The sequence below is a fragment of the Schistocerca serialis genome, chromosome 5 (genome assembly GCF_023864345.2).
Source record: "Schistocerca serialis cubense isolate TAMUIC-IGC-003099 chromosome 5, iqSchSeri2.2, whole genome shotgun sequence".
NCBI lineage: Eukaryota > Metazoa > Arthropoda > Insecta > Orthoptera > Acrididae > Schistocerca > Schistocerca serialis.
In genome coordinates this window covers 296,420,106-296,438,153 of record NC_064642.1, presented here as the reverse complement: position 1 = coordinate 296,438,153, position 18,048 = coordinate 296,420,106, and positions in this window count along the sequence as shown.

The following is an 18,048-nucleotide window of genomic DNA, read 5'->3' as shown; positions in this document are numbered from 1 at the left end:
ACACATCTGTACAAGGAAACTGTAGCGTGTGGATAGGAGACAGCCGCAACTCTGGTGCTAAAACGTGTTGAGTCAGCAGTTTATTCAGTCAGTGAAATAGACGTGACCTCTTTGAGGATGTACACATTGAAACTGGTATCACTGACAATGACGCGTTTGTGGCAACAATGATTACCAAAGTTCAAAGGACAACTAAAATAATATATATTTTCAGAAAACTAATTAGAAAAATCAGTCATATCTCAGTCAGAAACTTGAAACTGTCAGCACAGGAGGGGACCATGTAAAGGATCTCTGGCTCAAGTTTAAAAGAATAGTTGACCATGCACTGGACAGACGCAAGTACTCAGTAGAAAAGTTCATAATAGAAGGGAAACTGCGTTGCATACAGTCACTGTAAAGAAACTTTTAAACAATTATTGTACGCTAAGTGTAAAACAAAGCTTTGGGGCTGCCCCTACAGCAAATACAGAAACGGAACAGAATTTAAAAAATTCATTGTATTGTGAACTGTTTACCGCAAAAAGCTAACCAAAGTAACTAAACCTATTAAATGTAGTGCTGGGGGATTGTTGGCATACTTTCACTCAGTACTATCCTATGTAATAATCTAATGTCTGTCATGACAGAGTAGCAAAAAAAGTACACCATGTTTGTTCTAAGGAAGTATACAGTCAGAATATTGTGTTCAGCTGATAATGGAAGATCTTGGAACAGTCCATCTGGAAACATAATTATTATGACACTTCTCATACATGCACATATAATTTGTGCTTCATAAAAAGAGTGATTTGGAGGTGAACTGTATTATTTGGTTTTCTCACGTGCATATATCTCCCACCTAGAGCTCCAAAATAAATTGGAAAATGAGTTTGTAAATAAAACATTCTGATTTATTTATCCAGCTTCAGTTGTCTTTTTGACATATAAATAGGTTGCAGTCATTTCCACAATTTAATATATGTATCTCTAACTATTTCTTTAACAGTTGTACCGTCAAGAAAATATTCGGAATCTAGGGATTGGAAGCTGTTCCCTATGGATAAATATCTGTGGACAGTATTATTAATAGTTTACATGTTTTATAAAACCACGTAAAATTGAAAACAGTGCATGTATTTTATTTTTTACAGAAAAAAAAATAAATTTGTTGTCAAAATTTAAGATCTTGTTTTAAAAAGAAGTGTAACACGGTGTGAAAAGACCGTGCATGCCACAAGGGAGCGAAAAAATACAAAAATTTTAATGAGTTGTTTTTTCTGTTACCACCATTAATGGAATGGCAGACCACTTCCAATGTTTTCAAACATCACACACAAACTTTGATATCAATGCGATCATCAGCTGCAGAAGACTGTTTGAGCACAGAAGACCCATCCAGTGCAACAGTATCTTGAAATCCACTGAAGCGCCAAAGAAACTGGTATAGGCATGTGTGTTTAAATACAGAGATATGTAAACAAACAGAAAACGGCGCTGCGGTCGGCAATGCATATATAAGACGACAAGCGTCTGACACAGTGGTTAGATCGGTTACTGCTGCTACAATGGCGGGTTATCAAGATTTAATTGAGTTTCAATGTGATGTCACAGTCGGCGCACGAGCGATGGGACACAGCATCTCCATTGTAGGGATGAAGTAGAGTATGTACGAACATTTCAGGAGCGTACCGTGAATATCAGGAATCGGGTAAAACATCAAATCTCCGACATCTCTGCAGCCAGAAAAAGATCCTGCAAGAAGGAGACCAACGACGACTGAAGAGAATCGTGCAATCCTCCCGCAAACTGCTGTACATTTCAATGCTGGGCTATCAACAAGTGTCAGTGTGCGAACCATTCAACGAAACGTCATCGATATGGGCTTTGGGAGACGAATTCTCACTCGTATATCCTTGATGACTGCATGACTCAAAACTTTACCCCACCTGGGCCCATTAACACCGAAAATGGACTATTTGCGACTGGAAATATGTTGCCTGGTCAGACGAATCTCGTTTAAAATTGTATCGAGCAGATTGACATGTACAGGTATGGAGACAACTTCTGAATTCAAGGACCTGCATGTCAGCAGGGGACTGTTCAAGCTGGTGGAGGCTCTTTAATGGTAGGTGGCCTGTGCAGTTGGAGTGATACAGGATCTGTGATATGTCTAGATACGACTCTGACAGGTGACACACACATAAGCATCCTGTCTGGTCACCTGCAGACCCCACACATCCAGAATTACTACAGAGTGCATCCAGGAACACTCTTCAGCATGAACATTATTGAGCATATCTGAGATGCCTTGCAGCTTGCTGTTCAGAAGAGATCTCCACCCACTCGTACTCTTATGGATTTATGGACAGGCCCGCAGGATTCATGGCATCAGATTGTGAGATACCAATCCAACCCACATGAATTTATACAACTGTTGGTGTCCCAAAAAAGTAAATAGAAATATTGGTGTAATTATAAATAAACAAATTCCATCTGCGTCACTTCTTTTATTACTGACTACCAGTTTCAGTCTGCACTGTGGATCATTTTCATGTCTGGCACCTCAAAGTGCAGTCTGTCACTAACATAAAATACTTATTAGGCAACAAACTGTCCTTTGCGGTGCCAGACCTGAAGATGAACTGCAGTGCAGATTGAAATCACTAGTCTGTTACAACAGAAGTAGGCCTAAATTTAAATTGCGATTTTCATAAATTTTTGACAACAGTAGGACTATCCTCATTCAGAAACAATCCATCCCTAATTTCATTATATAATTACGTGAGAAATTGTTTTATTTTTGATAATTTGCGGATTCTTATAGAAAAATTTTTGAAAATTTTTCTCAGTTACAAGTGTTGTGGATAACTTATTTGGTACAAAATCAGCCTCTGTGAATTACAGTTACTGTCAAAGAAAACTTCACTCTGAATTCCAGTGCATATCAACAGGAATAAAAATACAATTTTGAAAACATTCAGAAGTTACAATCGTCGTGTGCATAAGCTATTTCGTAATAAATCAGCGTTTGTGATCTATGAAGTGAGCAAGTAAAGTCTTATCGCCAAAATTGTGATGTGTCACGCTGGGGTGGTGTGTGGGTTTCTGCGACAGAAATCAAAAGAATGGGAGAACAAAATACTGTAGAAATATTGTTATATACTCAACTTGGTGTAATGAATCCTCGTTAAAATGCTATTACAAGTCCTTTGGCATCGATAGAGCAAGTTAAAACCCTTAATCGTTCACACTTCACGTCCAGCTTACAAATCCACAGAATTAAACATACGTATTGAGGCCAGGTTGCTCCACTACGCCCATAGCGAATGTTGCGACTGCCGCTCGACGATACTCGACTTTTGCTAGACTGGGCTACTCAACTCTGGAGAGATGTAGTTGAGTGGCCCCTTCTAGATGTGATCCATAGCGCTGGTGGCGCTTCAGCTCATGGGGAGGGGGAGGGAGTGGCACTCATGCAACTCAGGGTTGTTGGGTACCATTGCTCTCGTCGCTGCTGCTGTCTGTACCTGAAAATATTCCCCCTGTGTGATATCGAGAAGCTATGATACCATATTCCTGCCCCCAGACATCCTCACCATCGCCTTGTAATGAGCAAAACGACGGTAAGGGGTGGGGGGGGGGGGGAGGCTTGCCCACATGTGTCACTGAGGAAGCAGGAGCTAGGGCAACAGCCAATGCAGGATCCCTGTACACACCCCAGCATTTGCCTTGTGGATGCCCACTAACATCGGTCGAAAAGCCAGGCGTATGGTGCAAACCTGTGACCAGTGGCTGACGCCCTAATGAAGTGGACGACATCTCAGCTTCTGGTGTGTCACTGGTGTCGTGAAGAACGACAGTTGGATGATCCTGACCTGAACCTGGTATCAAAAGCAGTGGGCGCTGAGATGCAATCAGCGCCGCTGCATCAATCTCCATGGTCTCCATGTCAGCCACTAGTAGCGTCGAAACCAAGGGAGACGTGGACAGCATTGGCAACAAGACCAGTGTGGCACGGAATCTGAAACTGAGAGATCTGAGGCAGGATCACAAAGCCAACACGCACAAATTTTGTTGTAGTGCCTTCTGTGAACACTGAAAGGACCTTGAATGACGAAAAGAGAACGACCCAAAATTTTAAAAATGGGTCCACATTCCCATCTTCTGCAGATTCTGAACAGTTTGATAAAGACAACACTGTTAATTTTGAACTGAGTATTTTAAGAGTACTTAGCTAACTGTTGAAATTGCTGCAGTAGGTGAAGCAGAGTTCTATGGTAGTGGTCATGAATCAATTCCACATGTGATTTGCCGTATCTCGGCTGGGAATGGTAGGCTGCCAGATATGTTAGTAGAGCCTATTTACGTCTGTTGAAAGCAGGTGGCAGTCAACTTTTCGATCTGGGAGTGCACCCCGATCCAAGTCCAATGGAGTCAGGCAAGTTGTTTTCTTCTGACCATGCTCCAGTGACCTCTGTGCAATAAATGAGGTATGTCTTGTTGTAAAGACCATAGTACAAGCATTTTTGAATGAGTTGATTCCATATGGAGGAGAAACACACCTTGCTGAATTGGTAGATCAAGTCGCTCTGGAAAATACGAGTTCTGAATCGCTTTGGCTGTACACAGCGAACCAGTGCAGAGGTGCTGAACCTACACTTGTAAATCAGGATCCACTGCCATTTCCTGAGTAGCCATCATATGTGTGATTGGGAAATCTTGGCGCACTGCCGCATCCAGCGCATTCAAGTAAAAGCAATGAGTCCTCTGAATGCTCAAAAACTTAGTCACTTTCAACAGATAATTGCGAAAGGTTGCCAACATTGGAGTCCTTAGTCATACAACAGCAGACAACCTCACACTGGTAATTAGACAGAATGAGAGACCAGCGCTGCAGTTTCTGAGGTATGTACAGCAGGATGAACAGTGACGCCAATGGTTTGTGGTCTATGATAAGATAGAATTTACGCCTGCACAGGTACTGCTGAAACTTAGTGACATCATAAATCATTGCAGAGCTTCCAGCTCTGATTGGAAGTAATTACGTTGCTTTTTCTGCAACTCTGATGCAAATGCAATTGCTCTGTCTGCTTCCTTGATTCTGTAAGAAAGAACTGCCCAAATTCCATACAAAGAAGTGTCAACTGCCAAAATTACTGGTTTGGCTGGATCCAAATGCGTCGGCAACTGTTACTCAACAAAGTGTATTTTAATTTCCTGAAATTCGAAGCACAGTCATGGGACCACACTAACTGGACATTCTTCGTATGAAGTTGATGTAACAGAACTGCGTTTCGAACATAATTCAGGATAAGTCGAATATAATACGTAAGTTTACCGAACACTACTTGTAATGCACTGACATTGCAGGGCTCTGGTAAGTCACGAATGGCTGAGAGATGCGCTTATCATGTATGAATGCCTTGTGCATTAAAACACGTCGAAGATGGGCGAACTCTGTCTGAAAAAATGAACATTTGTCCTTGTTGCATAAGAGACCCACAGAAGGAAAGCATGCCCAAAAGACTTCACTGATTTGACAAATGTTCTTCTGACATGTGACGAGAAACCACAATATCGTCCAAATAATTGGAGCAATTACTGTCAGCTGTTCAAAGTATCACTGGAACATGGCAGACACTGACACACTCCCAAAAGGTAACTGTAGAAACTCGAACAAGTCCATGTGCGTGTTGATCACAAAAAACTGCTGTTATTGTTCATCCAAGGATACCTGAAAATATGCATCTTGCAAGTCAATTTCGGAAAAGTATTGGCCAACACCTAATCTGATAATTAGTTCTTCTGACTGTGGCAAAGGATATGAATCTACAACTGTGTGAGGTTTACAGTGGACTTGGAGTCAACACACAAGCGTAACTTGTTGTTCAGTTTGGTGAGGATTACAAGAGGAGAAAAACCATGGGCTTGCAATAACTGTCCAAAACAGCTTGCAGGACCGGCTGTGCCCGGAAGAATTTCGATTGTGCATTGCCTTTTAATGTTATGTGCACCTCAAAATTATTAGCTTAGCCTAACATGACCTGAAAGAGTTCGTGAAACACACTACATAACCTCGAGACACTGTCTTTAGGCACAAAAGTATTCACTGAGAACACATTGTCTTTTATCTGTGTCTCAAAAAGGCTGAAGGTGTTCAGAATGGTTCAAATGGCTCTAAGTACATCTGAGGTCATCAGTCCCCTTAGAACTACTTAAACGTAACTGACCTAAGGACATCACACACATCCACGTCTGAGGCAGGATTCGAACCTGCGACTGTAGCAGCAGAGTGGTTCCGGACTGAAGCGCCTTGATCCGCTCGTCCACAGCGACCGGCGCTGAAGGTGTCTCTACCTAAAATGTTTGGACTGTCCTTTGCACAGAGAACTACCGATGAAACTGTTTTTGAAACTTTCTTGAATGTGACAGGGGAGTACAAACACCTAAGATAAGGATATCATCACCACTAAATGGAGACAACATTGTGCCTGACAAAATTGGGGCCGACCTAGCTGTTCAGAAGTATGGCTATTCAAAAGTATGATAGATACTCCAGTATCAAGATGCATGGAAACGTCCTACTTGTGATTGACCAATGACACAAACAACTTGTTCACATGTCTTTGAATAGAACACAAGTTCTGGAAACCAGACACTGACTTTGATTTTGATGTAACACTCTTCTTCCTGACTAGCCAATTTGAACCTGATTACATTAACACATACAGCTTGAGGTTTATAGAAATGAACTTCTTACTTTGTATGAATGATCTTTTTTATTCAAACTATATGAATGACCACACTTGCCAGAACTGTAACATTGTGAATTTCGGCAAGTATATGCCTGCTGCTTGTGAGATTTAAACACTGTGGACAGGGTTTTAGACCTCACACAGGATTACTTGGTCAGTGTGCAGAAACGCATTTTCATTCTCAGTGCTGGGCGAGTCTTTCCCTTTGTTCCAAAGGGGCGGCTGTCCCAGTTGCCTGTCCCTTACACAGCTGTGAGCTCCGTCCGTTAACACGAAACATTCTCTTTCTGCCTCGTGTATACTGTGAGAACAGAGGCATGTGCATGCCAATTGGACTGCATTCTTTCTCAGGCTATTTTAAAGAAACTATTTGACAAAAACGTTATCCTCATACATCTCATAGCCTCATTATCATCTTCATGATGAACTTCCTATCATTTTGTTATTCGCCGTAGTTATTGTGACGTTTCTGTTTTCAGTAATGTACTGTGCTAAATTCGAATACCTTGAAATGAAAAACTGGGGTCGCTATGAGTTTGTGTTTGGTCCATGTTAGCCCACATGTTGCTGTGTACAAAATGGAGCTAACATACTGCATTTTTCTTTAAACTTGAGACGAGCTCCATACCTATCGACATTCTTGAGAAATTGGATTGTATGTAGCGTACTCGCTTCCAGTTGTCTGCGAAAACGAGAGTGGATGTGAAATATTTATACCATCCTTCAGATCTCAGAAACAGTTCAAGAAAGTGAAACCAATTTTGTCAGATGATAGCATGCAAAACGGATAGTATTTCACCATATGTAACACACATAACTTTCTCATCTACCGCATATGACGGACTACAATTTTTTCAACGAACCCTACATAAGGAAATGAATGCTTGGCATGGGGCGGTTTTTTTATTTCTGCCGAACTGCAGTGGCTGTGCCATGTTGGACACCTGTGCGTAACCTGCCTGCAGTGCCCTGTTTACTGTCACTACTTTGCACAACAGATATGAGCGGGGACACAAATCCTACCACTGTACTGTGTAAAGTGTCTGGGGTACCCATCAAATCAAGCACTCGCTTTAAAATAGGATCTGGATACTTTAGAATCTGATCCTTATATGACTGCCAGAGACATTCTGCGTTATGGCGTTGTGTAACATCTCATCACTATAGAACTTTCGACACTCACCTCTGAATTTATTCTGTCTATTCAGACCTCTTAAGTCTGCTATCCATTCCCTTTTAGTTTGATTGGGATGTCTACAAAGTTTGTAAAATTTGAATCTAGCACCTGCAACATGAATCTTTTCATCAATGCATCTATAAATGGCAGCAACTAGTTCTATATACGAAACACTTTCAGGGTTGGTCGTTGGAAACGCTTTGCAACAAAGGTGTTACATTTCCAATCCTACTGTGGTCAAGAAATGTGTATGTCGATCCATAGCTTGGATATGGTGCACCGCGAAGTGTGTGTATGTAACTGCGCTGCATAGTTCGCCCATTCTTCCTATGCTTTAAACTGCCTGAACTGCAGGGCATATGCAGGTGTTGTTCACTATGGAGGTGCTGAAGTGGCGGAAAACGGTGCTGACACCTGAGTCCGATTGTCCAGGAAGTTGGTCATACCTTCCATCTATTATTGTATCTGCCATACCTGAAACCGAATAGCCTGTGTCAGAGACATGTCTTGTATGGCTAGGGTCACAAAGCAAAACGTGATAAAGACAGCCAAATTTCTCTCACATAAACAACCAAGTAGTCTTTGCTAAAAATGAATCTGCCACAATTTTAGGTCGTCAGGGAACGGGACCTCCCACAATCCACGACGCCAATGATGTTACCATGTAAATTCTCATCACCAAAATTATGATGTGTCCTGTTGGGATGGTACATGGGTTTCTGGGGTAAAATCAAAAGAATGAGAGAACACAATCACTGTAAGAAATATTGTAATATAATCAACTTACTACACTGAATCTTCATCAAAATCCTTATACAAGTCCTTGGGCAATGTTGGGACTCATTAAACATATTAACAGTACGTATTTCAAGTCCGTCTTGCAATACACAGAATTAAACATAAGTTAAGTCTTGAGACCGTTCTGTTGCACTACATTTGTAGGGAAAGATGCGACTGCAGCTACAACGATATTCGAGTGCTGCTAGACTGGAACTACTCAAATCAGGAGAGCTGCAGTCAGACGTCCTCTTAAGCACATTATCCATGGCGCTAGTGGCGCCTCAGCTCTAGACACAAGGCACTCACACAGCCAACATTTGGACGGCACCGGTCGCTGTTGCTGCCACTGTTGGACAACAGCTGGACCTCATAGTGCCAACCTCTGTACCTGTAACAGTTGCCCTCTGTGTAGTATTGACAGGCTACAATATAACAATCTAGTTACTGTAGCACATATTGTAAAATAATGTGGTGTGTATAGTTTTTCCTTTCCAGAGAAGTGTATATCACCTATGCTTATCATAAATTAATGCTTTTTCGAGTTTATTAGCTAATTAAACCTCAAAAGTTTTTAGGAAACTAGTAATTTTTAACAGAGTTTTTCTGTTACTTTAACAGAAAGCTAGTTTTTTGTACTAACTGCTTTAGTTCTTAAATGGAATTAGTAATACATTTAGCTCAACAGATAAATAGAAAATCAGCACACTTGCTTTAAAGTTTTTTGCTTACAGTCCTGTAAAACATTGCAGCAGCTACACTACAGCCCCATCATGAATGCTGTTCTCTCACACAGGATAAGTTGGTTGACGTTTCTTAAGTAGCTGGAAATCACCCTGACTACTGTCAAATGGCTAGCAGCAGCTGTCAATCTGTGCATTGAGAAAGCTCTCCAGAGTTTTATATCAGAGATATCAATGGTACCTCTTATATATGTTCTCCTGTGGATCCTGTCTCCTCTGTAGGAAGTATGGAATCTATCATTAGTCGTCCACTTGATTGTGAGCAGTGTGTCACTGATAGTGCTGGGCGCCCTGCAAGGAAGGGAGGGGGCAGGGAGAGCTCAAGGTGTTATACTGGTATCCTTAACCAACAAGTCTGGGGTGCTTCCTTTCACTGAAAACGAAACTGAGCCAGTGAGAGTCACTTCATTTGATGGGAAACCTGCTGTGTCCTGTGTCAAGTGCAGGCAAACATAATGGGTCTATTAATTTTCGGCAGTCCAAACATACAGCGGATAATAGTACCCCTTAGGAGAATGGCAGCAAGGGAGAGGAAAGAACACAAAATACATTTCTGTATTTCACATTGTCTATATCCCCAGACAATAGTCTAATATTTTCAACACTGAATGCTTGCAGCTTAATTCTGTATTTCTGCATTAGTAAGAATAAGACTATGATGAATCAAGACCTATGAATTATCATCTAGTTCCCACCTTAGCATTAATATTTACATTGGTGGCGACTGACAGTTGTTTGAAATTAGATCGAAATAACTCAGTTGTATAGGGATGTAGACAGTGCGACATATGGAAGTTTGGGTCAGTCCGAGAGGTGTGTACAGATAGCCTAATGCTAAGGTGACTTCTCGCAATAAGAAGGAAATCTGGGTTCCAGTCCCAGTCTGGCATATATTGTCAATTGCACATAACACACGTGACACAAGCTATTCGCACTCAGCCAATTTATTTTGATCTAATTTTGAGTTGCTGTCAATCATCATTAATGTAAATATTACATGCTGAGTTGGGCATTAAATAATAATTCATAGGTCTTGATTCCCCAAAGTCTTATTCTCACTAATGCGGGAATACAGAATTAAGCTGTGAGCATTCAGAGATGAAAGTTCGAGGTTATTATAAAGGGAAGTAGACAGTGTGACATATATAAGTATTGGTTGGTCCAGGTCACGTGCACAAATAAGCTAAAGGTAAAGCGACCACTCACGATAAATGGGAAATCCGGCTTCGAATCCCAGTCCAGTTAAAATTTTCATGTCACCAACAGGTAAAACAACTGCACCTAATACAACTGACGCCAACTTATTCTCTTTCAGCGAATTTATTTCGATTAAAAAGAACAGATGATTGTGCACTGGATAAATATACACCCAGTTGAATGGTTCATAATGGCAGGGACCCTCCATGGCATACAGTCCCTGAAGCTTCTAAGGAAACAGAGACTGCTGCATAATAGGTGTAAAACAAAGCACAGGGCTATAGATGGAGAGATGCTGAATGAAATGCTTTTAGCTGTGAAGAGAGCAATATGCAAAGCCTTCGTTGACAACTGTAGTAGAATACTGCCAAAAGATCTTTCACAAGACCCATAGAAGTTCTGGTCATATGTAAAGACTGTCAGTGGCACTAAATTAAGCATCCCAAGACAGGAACTGAAATTGACATTGGCAAAGCAAAAGCAGACATTCTTATCTCTGTTTTCAAATGGTTCTTTACAAAGGAAAACTCAGGAGTAGTGACCCAATTTAAATTTCGTAGCACAGAAAAGATTAGTGAAACAGACATTAGTGTTAGTAGCATTGAGAAATACCTGAAAGCGTTAAAATTGTAAAAAAGTTCCTGGGCTAGCTCGAATCCTGTAAAAAAAATAAATTGTCCTTTCGCACTGATGGCATCCAGATAAATTAAACACAATAAATGTACTGTTTCTGTACTTGTAGATATAATTAACGGTTCTTTCAGCACTGGTACTTCCCCTAAAGAACATAAACTATCAATTACAGAACCATTACATAAAAACAGTGATACTTATGATGTACAAAATTACAAACCTCTACAAGAGTCTTGTTTCTCAAAAATTATAGAATGAATAATATGTGAAAGACTCTTTGCTTTCCTGACCAAAAGTGGAATATTTGTCAATGAATTAAATGGTATTAGAAAATAATAAATCAACTGAAACTGCTATGTATAATTTCCTAAAACTTGTTTTAAACTCCATTGATCATAATGAAGCAATCTGTGGGGTGTTTATAGATTTATCCAAGGCATTTAAGATTAATGATCATAATCTCTTGCTCAAAAACCTATACCACTGCAAAGTCCACAGTATTGCTCACACAGGGCATAAATCATATTTATCTGATGGATACCAGAAAATAGGAATAGCTCATGAAGGGAAGTCACAGTTTTCTGGCTATAAAGAAGTTAGTTGTGAAGTGACCCAAGGTTACATGCCAGGAAGCATGTTGTATTTGATATTCATAAATGATTTATCAAGCTATTTATCACAAGCTGATGCTGTACTTTTTACTGATGATGCAAGTCCCATTATTAAAGCTCAGAATGAGATCTGAGTTCCACAAAAAAATAGAAAGAAGAAGAAGCAGGTAATTGTTTATTTGCAATTGAGGAAAACATTATGGATGAATAATATGAAGCCCAAAATAATTGTGAAGTTTGGATAACCAGAGATACAAAAAACTCCAAATAAAAAACTTTTCGAAATTTTGTTAGATGAGCTTCTAAAGAGGGGTAAACATTCAGAAATAAAAAGTCTCACCCTCAGTTTCCTTCTTTAACAGTGGATTCCATAAATATCCAATAAGACACAGTAATGCTTTTCGTAGAGAGACACATAAGTAAGACCAGTATCACAAAATTGCAATATATCATCTCAAAATTCTTCTTAGTGCTCTTGTCATCAGAATTAAAAGGATAGCGAAGTTGTGAAGTTTTAAAAATGAGCTTATAAATGGTAATAAGTGAAAATTTTTATAGTGTTAGAGAATACTTTAATTTTCAGAATTTCAGTATACCTACTGCATAATTCAAGTTACATGCTGCCATGTGGCCCTGGATATATGGATTGACTGATGCACTGAGACATACAGAAATTCGTTGTTCATAATTAGCAGTGCTATTATCAAGAGCTGCTTAAGGTAGTGTCAACCACATGGTATAGTGGTCAGTATAATTTACTTATTTTTATGTACACATAAAAAGTAATTAATCTGCCAATAAAGCGTATTACATAACTAGTTGTTTCTATCAATCATATATATATATATATATATATATATATATATATATGTGTGTGTGTGTGTGTGTGTGTGTGTGTATATATACATATATACATACATACACACACACATCTTATAATCATATATATTGTATATAGTGTATGTGTGTGTGTGTGTGTGTGTGTGTGTGTGTGTGTGTGTGTGTGTGTGTGTGTGTGTGATTTACTACTAATTTTAATTGGTTTACTGCATTTACTGCGCTGTTGTAAGTTTATGTCAAGAAAATTTAATTTATTATGTATCTGTTTTTCATTTTCTTATTACATAAGATGTTTTATTAATTTTTTTCTGTATCAGAACATGACAAAGTCTATATCATTGCACATCATAAAATGGACAGTCAATAAATAATAATAATAATAATAATAATAATAATGTCTATCAGATCCCACAGCGGATTTGTGGCTGACTTACCCCCTTTAGTAATTATAATCTAAAGTAGGTTCTGCAAACAAAAGAACACGCTCAGAAGCTGGAAGAAAGCTCGGGTCACACTCATCTGCAAGAAGGGTAGCAGATGTGACCCACAAAACTACCACATCTTTGACATCAATTTGTTTTGAATCTTAGAACGTATTATTAGCTCAAACATAATGCGAACAGAATTACCTCCTCCATGGGAAAGAGCATGTGAAACCCACCTTGCACTTTTCTCACATGACATACTGAAAGCCTTGGGTCAAGGCAGTCAGGTAGTGCAGTATTTCTCGATTTCCGAAAAGCATTTGATTCAGTACTGCATCTCTGCTTATTATCAAAAGTATGATCATTTGGAATATCAAGAGAAGTTTGTGAGTGGACTGAAGATATTTTGGTAGAGAGGATGCAGCGAGTTACCCTGGATGGATGATCATCAACAGATGTATAAGTAACTTGAAAAAGACATAGTATCCTAGAACTACAGCACCAGTGAGGCACACTTGGAATCGACCAATTCATGCAAATATCTGAGTTGAACACTTCACACTTCGTAGGAATGTAAAATGGATTGATCACATTCGGTTCAGTCATGTGTAAAGCAGGTGGTAGATTTCAAGTTATTGTTATTGTATGCACTCAGTCTACAAAGGAGAGTGCTTAGATATCATTCCAGTGACCCATCCTAGAATATCTCTGATGTGTGTTGAACTTGTACCAAATTGCACTAAGGTCATTAGCTTCAGTCCATAGTTCAGTGGAACTGCATTTTGTTGAAACAATGGAAAATAGTAGTGACGATGTGTGTTACAGAACGACTTTAGCAACATATCTAACAAATTTGAAATAAAATCTCACTTTTCAAAATGGGAATTGTTGTTTTTGTGTGTTTTCTTAACTTAGGGTAGCTAAAAGCCTTTCTGTGCTTGAAATACTATCTCAAAGAACATTTTGGTATGTAATATGAGAGGAAATAATAGGAAGTAACATATCAAAGTGGTTGCGCAACATTCTGTTGGAGTCCCAAAATTTTGAAAGATTAATGTCAATTCTTCATATGAAATATTAAATTCATGAAACTTCTTGGAAGATTAAAACCGTGTGACAGGACGAGACTCGACCTCAGGACCTTTGTGTTTCACAGGCAATTGCTTTACTATCTCAGCTACCCAAACATGACTCACACCTATTCTTCACAGCTTTATATCAGCCAGTACCTCATCTCCTACCTTCCAAGCTTCACAGAAGCTCTCCTGCGAAATTTCATTATTTTCAACTTTCCCTTGACTTGCATTTAATACTGAGTGCACCTAACATTTTTGCCACTGTTTCTTCTGTCATTATGTTAAATTTAGGTTTTAAACACTTGTCACTATTTCCAGATTCCTATCTGTGTAAGATGTATGAGACAGGCGAAATACCCTCAGACTTCAAGAAGAATATAATAATTCAAATCCCAAAGAAAGCAGGTGTTGACAGATGTGAAAATTACCGAACTATCAGTTTAATAAGTCACAGCTGCAAAATAGCAACGCGAAATCTTTACAGAGGAATGAAAAAACTAGTAGAAGCCAACCTCGGGGAAGATCAGTTTGGATTCCATAGAAATATCGGAGCACGTGAGGCAATACTGACCCTACGACTTATCTTAGAAACTAGATTAAGGAAAGGCAAACCTACTTTTCTAGCATTTTTAGACTTAGAGAAAGCTTTTGACAATGTTGACTGGAATACTCTCTTTCAAATTCTGAAGGTGGCAGGGGTAAAATATAGGGAGCGAAAGGCTATTTACAATTTGTACAGAAGGCAGATGGCAGTTACAAGAGTCGAGGGGCATGAAAGGGGGAGCAGTGGTTGGGAAGGGAGTGAGACGGGGTTGTAGCCTATCCCCGATGTTATTCAATCTGTATATTGAGCAAGCAATAAAGGAAACAAAAGATAAGTTCGGAGTAGGTATTAAAATCCATGGAGAAGAAATAAAAACTTTGAGGTTCTCCGATGCCATTGTAATTCTGTCAGAGACAGCAAAGGACTTGGAAGAGCAGTTGAATGGAATGGACAGTGTCTTGAAAGGAGGATATAAGATGAACATCAACAAAAGCAAAACGAGTATAATGGAATGTAGTGGAATTAAGTCGGGTGATGCTGAGGGAATTAGATTAGGAAATGAGACACTTTAAGTAGTAAAGGAATTTTGCTATTTGGGGAGCAAAATAACTGATGATGGTCGAAGCAGAGAGGATATAAAATGTAGACTGGCAATGGCAAGGAAAGCGTTTCTGAAGAAGAAAAATTTGTTAACATCGAGTATAGATTTAAATGTCAGGAAGTCGTTTCTGAAAGTATTTGTATGGAGCATAGCCATGTATGGAAGTGGAACATGGACGATAAATAGTTTGGACAAGAAGAGAATAGAAGCTTTTGAAATGTGGTGCTACAGAAGAATGCTGAAGATTAGATGGGTAGATCACATAACTAATGAGGAGGTATTGAATAGGATTGGGGAGAAGAGGAGTTTGTGGCACAACTTGACCAGAAGATGGGATCGGTTGGTAGGACATGTTATGAGGCATCAAGGGATCATCAGTTTAGTATTGGAGGGCAGCATGGAGGGTAAAAATCGTAGAGGGAGACCAAGAGATGAGTACACTAAACAGATTCAGAAGGATGTAGGTTGCAGTAGGTACTGGGAGATGAAGAAACTTGCACAGGATAGGGTAGCGTGGAGAGCTGCATCAAACCAGTCTCAGGACTGAAGACCACAACAACAACAACATCTGTGTACATTGTCAATAAATGGTAAAATGTTAATGCATGTGAACTACCAACACCCAGTTTACAAAATGTCACTGCACACTGATTGGCTAAATGATAGTCAAATGACACAAGAATCGATCGTGCACACCTAGCCTCAGATGCACACAAGAGAAATTTTTTGGCGTCGCCATACATTTCCCCCAAAATCACGAGTCTATGTTACAGTGTAAAGGTTTCCTGCAAGTGCCCTGCAGATTTGAATATCATTGCTTTGGCAGTACAGAAAAATCTTGTTCTAAAGTATTATGGAAATTGTACACTTGATCCATAGGCACTTTAACAATTCGTAACCGATTTTTGGAATATATTTAGTTTAAAACTGCGAAGAGGTAAATGCAAGGGCATTTTGATTCTTTATGATAAATGTCACAGTTTAGCTGTTGCTATGGTTTTGTTGTAGGAAAGAAGACATAAGCACTGCTATTGTTTAGGCTTTTCCCTGCAGTTTATCGTACTTTCCAAGTATCTGTTTTAGTATATTATCCTGCAGTGGCATTGCGAAATGGCTTTGTAGTACGCCAAAGTGAAAAATCTCCAGAAAACCGTCGCAGTGCAGCTATGACATGCGGCTAGTGAACGATTTATCATAGGCTTGAATTTTTTTAGGGATCAAGTTCTTCCGTTTTTCTCTGTGTGACCTTTTTATTCTAGTTTCAAACAACATAAACAATGTTTTGTGATGTCTGCAGCTGTGTGAATAACTATTTTAAAAATAAAGTGAAACACTAGGAAAATTGCCATAAAACGATTCAAAACATTGGCATTCTTTTGCAAAAGAAAGTATATACATAACACATCAAAAAATAATTAAATGCCCCTTCATAGAGCATTTTACCTTATCCACTATGTTTATTTTCTTTTTAAGAACCAAATAACATAAGAACTGCTATCTTTCTCCTTCAGTACAGCTGACAGTAAGGGGACAAGGCTGTTTGAGGTGCTTTTTGTTAGTGCGGGTTGCCTACATCAGGGGCAGGTATTCACTCAGGTATTCAAACCTAATGTTCTGTAATTGCTTTTCCATGTCAACCTATTGTTCTATTATACTCCTGTGATTGACAGGTACTTAACCTATTGTTCTGCTAAGTGCTTTCCCATGTTGCTGCACTTAACCTATTGTCCCCCAGCACCTCCTACTTCCCTTCCCCTTAGGAAGGGGATGCTGACGCATTTTGTTAGTGTGGGTTGCCTACATCAGGGGCAGGTACGCACTCAGAGGCAATCCTGTTGTTCTCCTTTGATTGACAGGCACTTAACATAATGTCCCACCACCCCTCCCCCTCTCCCAACCCGCTCCCCCCTCACTGCTACAGGTACAATTTCAGGGCTCAGTTAACCTATTGTTCTGTTAAGTGCTTTTCCATGTCACCCCAATTTTCTTTTGATTGACAGGCACGTAACCTAATATACCCTCTACGCCTCCCCCTCCCCCAACCCCCTCCCCCTTGCTGCTACAGGTACACTTCCAGCTCTGAGTTATTAGAATAGGCCCCCCTCTCACTCTTATCAATTTGATTGACTACTTAATTAAATTGATCAATTGATTAACCTCTCTCAGGGGAAGTTCAAATTCCATCAGGACAATGCAACCTCTACTAATCTAAGAAAATGGCAGGAAGATAGGTCACATTGATACTTACTTAAATTAATCAATTAATTAACCTCTCTGGTGGAAAAGTGCCACACCCCCCTGCCACACCCCCTCCCAGGCGGAAAATTCAAATTTTGTCAGATTTTCGCGAGTGCCATGCCCACCTGGACTTGGAATGAAATAGTTAGTCTCCACCACGATCCTCAACCGACCGCCACATCCCCTTACGAACCCATGTTGGCAGGCTAATGTGCACTAACATGTACTAATGTGCACTAACCTGCACAAGGCACAGCCTCATCCAAGATGGCGGCCATAACGTCACTTGATGATGCAAGTGCCACACCCCCTGGCTGCAAGTTTGAATTTTGGCGGGTAAAAAGGACAGTTTGGCTACCTTCACTAACCTAAGTCATCTAACCGCCACCTCTTCCCAGGAAGTGGCGGGAAAAAGACTCAGTTGATCGATCATTTGGAGGGAATTTGAT